The following is a 5,446-nucleotide window of genomic DNA, read 5'->3' as shown; positions in this document are numbered from 1 at the left end:
GAACAGCCTTATTCCTCATTGTTTTTGATAGCCAGACACACTAATGAACCCAAGCTGCCAACACGTTAATAGATCAAAAGAGGAGAAAGAGAGATTTATAAGAAAGGAAAATAGATAGAATTAAGTTGTAATGAGTGCATGTCAAGGAAACGCAATGTGGTTAGAAAGAAAACAACATTAGTTTAACTTTTGTGTAGCAGCCTAAGAGTTTTTAGGTCTAGTGCTTGGGGCCTCTAAAATATACTACAGTAATTCTTCTCCCTCTTCTGCAGCTCACATGGGAAGGATAGAAGATACATCAGCCAGAGGCGTCAAAAACCCATAATCAAGAAACGGTGAAAAGTTCTAGGCTCCATTAAGGGCTGAAAAGTAAAGCTTATTATTGGCAGGAGGAAAAGCCCAAGTGGAGCAAGTATACACTCACCATCCTCTACATTCATTTTTTTGGTCCAACAGCAGTAGGAGCAGATTTGGCTTAACACATTTGGAGTTCCAAAGTTGCCTCCCCCATGTTTTTAATGTGTATTGAGCATGCTCAAACATGCCTCACAGAGGAGGTGAAAACCACTGGGGAGGTGGGATTAGTGCAGGGGAGGAGCAGGGCCGTATAAAAAGGTCTGGGGGAAAAAAGGAGGAGCATTACCAGTGCTTGCTGGGAGCTAGAAGGGTTAGAATAGGGAGGAGGTGGGAGCATGAATTCACACACAGGAAAAAAAGAAATCACATGTCTCTAAAATACTGAGTGTCATAGTCTGAACTTTTGGCAGGGAATGAAAACAGAGCCACAGTTCATCCTTGTTAAATATTAGGCTGTTTTAATATGTTACTTTTCACCAGCAGAATCAGAAAGTACATTTATTTTGTAATTGACTATGGCACGTTGTTGCTATGATAGTAATGTTTCAGGAAATAAAATGTGCTTAAATAATAGTTTTCATTTAATAATTTTATTCCTATCTGTAAAGTAGTGGTTTGCACAATAATTATAATTAGTGTGTTTTAAAATCATGCTGTTATTGAAATTATAATTTTGATCATTATTAGCAATTTGTGCAGTTATCTTAGGTGGCTGTTTACAGTGTAAATGGTTTGATGCAATTATTACCAATAGCACTAAATAGCTGATTCTTAAACTATCTGTAGGAATCAGAAGTCTCATAGAAAAAAAAAAATAACTATGCAAATGCAGGATTTAGAAAAACCAGATAGAGTTATATTTGTTAATGGTAGAAATATCCATCAACAAAATAGTTCTCCTGATGCAGGTGTCTTTTAAACCCTGTGCTCCCCACAGGATATGTGCTCCAGAACCTTCATAGCTTCGTTGCTCTTCTCAGAATGCATTCCAGGGCCTCAATGACCTGGATACACTGGATTGATTGATTGATGAGCCAAGGCAAACTGTATGAGTTTCAGTAGGGCCAAGTGTCGGGTCCTGCATTTTGGTCACAACAATCCCAGGCAGCCCTACAGGCTTGGGGAGGAGTGGCTGGAAAGCTGCCTGATGGAAAGCGACGTTGGTGTACTGATGGATAGTTGGCTGAATATGAGCCAGCAGTGTGCCCAGGGGGCCAAGAAGGCCAATGGTATCCTGGCTTGTATCAGGAATGGTGTGGTGAGCAGGACTGGGAAGTCATCCTGCCCCTGTACTCGGCACTGGTGAGGCCTCATTTCAAGTACTGTGTTCAGTTTTGGGCACCTCAGTACAGAAAGGATATGGAGGTGCTGGAGCAGATCCAAAGAAGGGCAACAAGGCTTGTGAAGGGCTTGGAGAATATGGCCTGCGAGGAGAGACTGAAGGAACTGGGGCTGTTAGGCTAGGGAAAAGGAGGCTGAGGGGAGACCTTATTGCTCTCTTCCAGTACCAATACCAAGAAAAATGCTTACAGCAAGAGCAGGGCTGGTCTCTTCTCACTGGTGACAGGTGACAGGACGAGAGGAAATGGCCTCAAGTTGTGCCAGGGTAAGTTTAGGTTGGATATCAGGAAAAACTTCTTTACAGAAAGGGTTGTGAAGCACTGGAATAGGCTGCCCAGGGAGGTGGTTGAGTCACCATCCCTGGGTGCGTTTAAAATCCATTTGGATGTGGTGCTCAGGGACATGATTTAGCAGAGGGTTGTTAGTTAGGGTAGTTTGGTTAGGTCGTGGTTGGACTCAATCTTTAAGGTCTTTTCCAACCTAAGTAGTTTTATGATTCTTAAAGTCTGTGATTCTCCATGTCTTGTAGTGGGGGCCCCAAAACTGAACACAGAAGTTGAGATGTGGCCTCACCAGAGCTGAGTACAGATGGACAATCCCCTCCCTGCTCCTGCTGGCTGTATTTCAGACACAAGCCAGGATGCCATTGGCCTCCTTGACCACCTGGGTGCACTGGTGGCTTATGTTCAGTTGAGCGTTGACCAACACCCCCAGGCCCTTTTCCTCTGCACAGTCTTTCAGCTGCTCTGCCCCGCGCCTGTAGTGTTTCAAATACATTCTTCATTTTCTTTATTCTCAGAAATTTCTAAAGATATCCATTAGTTTCAAGAGGAGTGTTTAAATGCAGCTTTACTGTGTGAGGATGTTAAGCTGAAAATGCCTCCATGAGACAACTTCTGAACATCTGGTCAGTCAAGGATTGAATACTAGAAAATTATTAACTTTTATGAAATTTTAATGGGAGAAATACCCTTTCAATTCAGACCATTAAAAATACATATATATTAATATATCAAAGCCACACCTTAGGAGCTGGGCAGACAAACAGTTAAACCCACAGATCAAGGGTGGGGCACACAGGAACAGGCACACAGGAACATTGATTACAACACAGATGGTGGCCAATAACCCCTGAACCCAAGTTAGCAGGTGCTGGAACAGTTTGTCTGAGCCCTTACTTGCAATGTTACTGCAGCAGAAAGACAGATACACCATGCATATATTGAACTGCCAGGACATTAGTACTGTTTAACAGTATATCTTTATGATCTCCTTCAGGTTTCACTGAATTTATCAGATCAAGTACTTAAGGTCTTGAAATCTAACTGAACAACAGCAAATATATATATATATAAATATGTATGTATATATATATATATTTGCAGTTTGCTTTAATTGCACAAACAGCTAACATGATGCAAGTCAGAGGACATCTTGGAGCATGACTGAAAATCTGAAGGTGGAAAAAGAACTGGACAACTTCATTTGGTAACCACTCTGACAGCTTAAAATGATCTGGAATTCACAGCATACAGTGTTTGGGCTGCTTGCTGAATTTGAGGGGGATCAACTGCACAATCCAAATCACTCTTAGGATTTAGCCAAAAACTGCTACGGATTTTCCCCATAGTGTAATCTTCTGAGGAAACTGAAACTTTGAGGTTTTGCGTTAAGTCTTCATGCATTCAGGTCTACTTATACTTCATAGAGGAAAAAAAAAAAAGGCAGATTGATACAGCTTTTAGAAGTGTAAACAAAGCCTATTACGACCCTCAAGTTGTTATGCATGGACTGAGGGACCTAAAGAGCTGAGCCAGGGAGTACTCCTGATCTCAGAGCCCACTCTGATGCTGGAGCCAACTGCCTTTGCTGTTAACATATCCCATTACAGTGTTAATTAATTACCATTCTCACGGTTCTCAGTATGGACTGGGAAGTAATAGGGACTAGGAACAACTTTCAACAGCTGGTATGAATGTGTACACCCTGCTTTGGAGGGTAAGGACACTTAAAATGGTCATGGTCAGATTCTAGTTATGTCCTGGCACTATTCCATTTACAAGATAGATGCACCAGCATTGTCCCTCCTCTCCGGTGCCCTAAAGAATTGGTCTAAAACATCACAGTATGCCCAGATCCCTGAGATGGACAAGCTAAGTAGCAAAACTAGGACTGCTGTCACAGCATGTTACCTGCTGCTCAGTCTGACTGTGTCAGAAGACAACCAGAAAATCTAAAAACCATAGGCTCAATTTTATGTGAGGGGTCAGAGGCACAAAAGAAGGGCTAGAAATGTGTGTATTTTTTTTTCTGTTGAAGTTTGTTATTTGTGGCAAGTAATTCACCTGATTTTTTTTCCCACATATTATCTGTTACTCGGTAAAATATTTATATTCCAGAAATGCCAGGTATAGAAATTTTCATGTCCAAAGGACTCACGTCTTAAGTTTCAATGTGAAAACAGTTAATGCACGCAACATAAACAAGTTAGTGCAAGCAGTGATAATGTCTTAATACTACTTTATGTTATCTTTGTTTCTCATGTTTTGAGCTGGTGTTGAAAGAACTTTCACTGATATCCTTTGTGCCTTATCTCTCCTGAAAGGACTTTGAAGCTGAAAGGTGAGGAGCAGAAAGGCTCAGTGTTGTGTAATGCTCACAAAACTTGATCGTAGGATAGTAGTATCAGTAGGATACTCTATGTACTGTTTTACAGGTTTTTTTATGCCCTCAGCAGCAGGCAGCAGGTGGGGCAGCTTATATTTGGCCTCAGAAACCTTTTTCTCTCAAAAAAGTAAAACACTGTAGTCACATTGAGAGGTCTTCAGTCTGCCTTGTTTCCCACAGAGCCATGGATCCTTCCTGTCCCCAGAGTAGAAGGATTTGCTGTGGGAAGGCCAGCTGGCACTAGTCAGATTTTGGATTCCAGATACAGGAAAGCAAAATCCAGCAAACAAGAGATCTTTTTCCATTTAGGATATCCTAAGTGGATTTATCCTAAATATAGGCTAAAGGAAAGCTGTTTACCAAGACCACCATCGCTCACAGTGGTTCTGTGTTCTTCTTTCAGAAGCTGAGGAAAGCAGAGGGGTGAACAGAACTTACTTGTATGTCTATTGTATGATGCATATTTTTATTCCTTCACACAGATTCCCGTCCTGGAAATAGGGACAACCTAACTCAGGAAATTAAGTGTATGTATAATTTTTTGCAGGATGAGGTCAAAGTAAGCCTTCGAACAAGCAAGGAATTTAAGTTCAAGTTTAGCTCAGTGATCAACAGTAATCCACATCAAAAGCCCACGGGAGTTCAGCACAGTTACTGCCAATCAAAAAGATGGTCAGCTACGCTCTCTGGATAGCAGACTTTTATTACTGTACAATTTGTGGAAACAAGGTAAGAGTTGGCGTCTTTTTATCCCCAAGACGAAGAACGGGGATAGAAGCAAATCAGGCGCCCACAACCCCCGGCCCTAGCCTTCGTTCCCGCCCTCTCTCCGTGCCGCCATTTCGGCGGGAACGCCCCCTCGCAGCGGGCAGCGCTACGCAGGCTCTAGGCTTCGGTGGCGGCTGTGCGCATGCGTTAGGTTCTCGCGCACGCTCGGAGCCCGCTTGGGCTCTCGCTCCGCTCCGTACGTTTCGTAGCAACTGAACGCAGTGCATTTTAGGGGTCCGCGTCTTCACCCAGTCACATGGACAGCGTTGCTGGGCCGGGCGGCCTGCGCAGCGCTCGGAGCTGGGGGAGCGGG

Source organism: Meleagris gallopavo, chromosome 1, assembly GCF_000146605.3.
Source record: "Meleagris gallopavo isolate NT-WF06-2002-E0010 breed Aviagen turkey brand Nicholas breeding stock chromosome 1, Turkey_5.1, whole genome shotgun sequence".
Classification (NCBI taxonomy): Eukaryota; Metazoa; Chordata; class Aves; order Galliformes; family Phasianidae; genus Meleagris; species Meleagris gallopavo.
The sequence above is the reverse complement of the archived record's forward strand: the minus strand, read 5'-3'. Positions refer to the sequence as shown.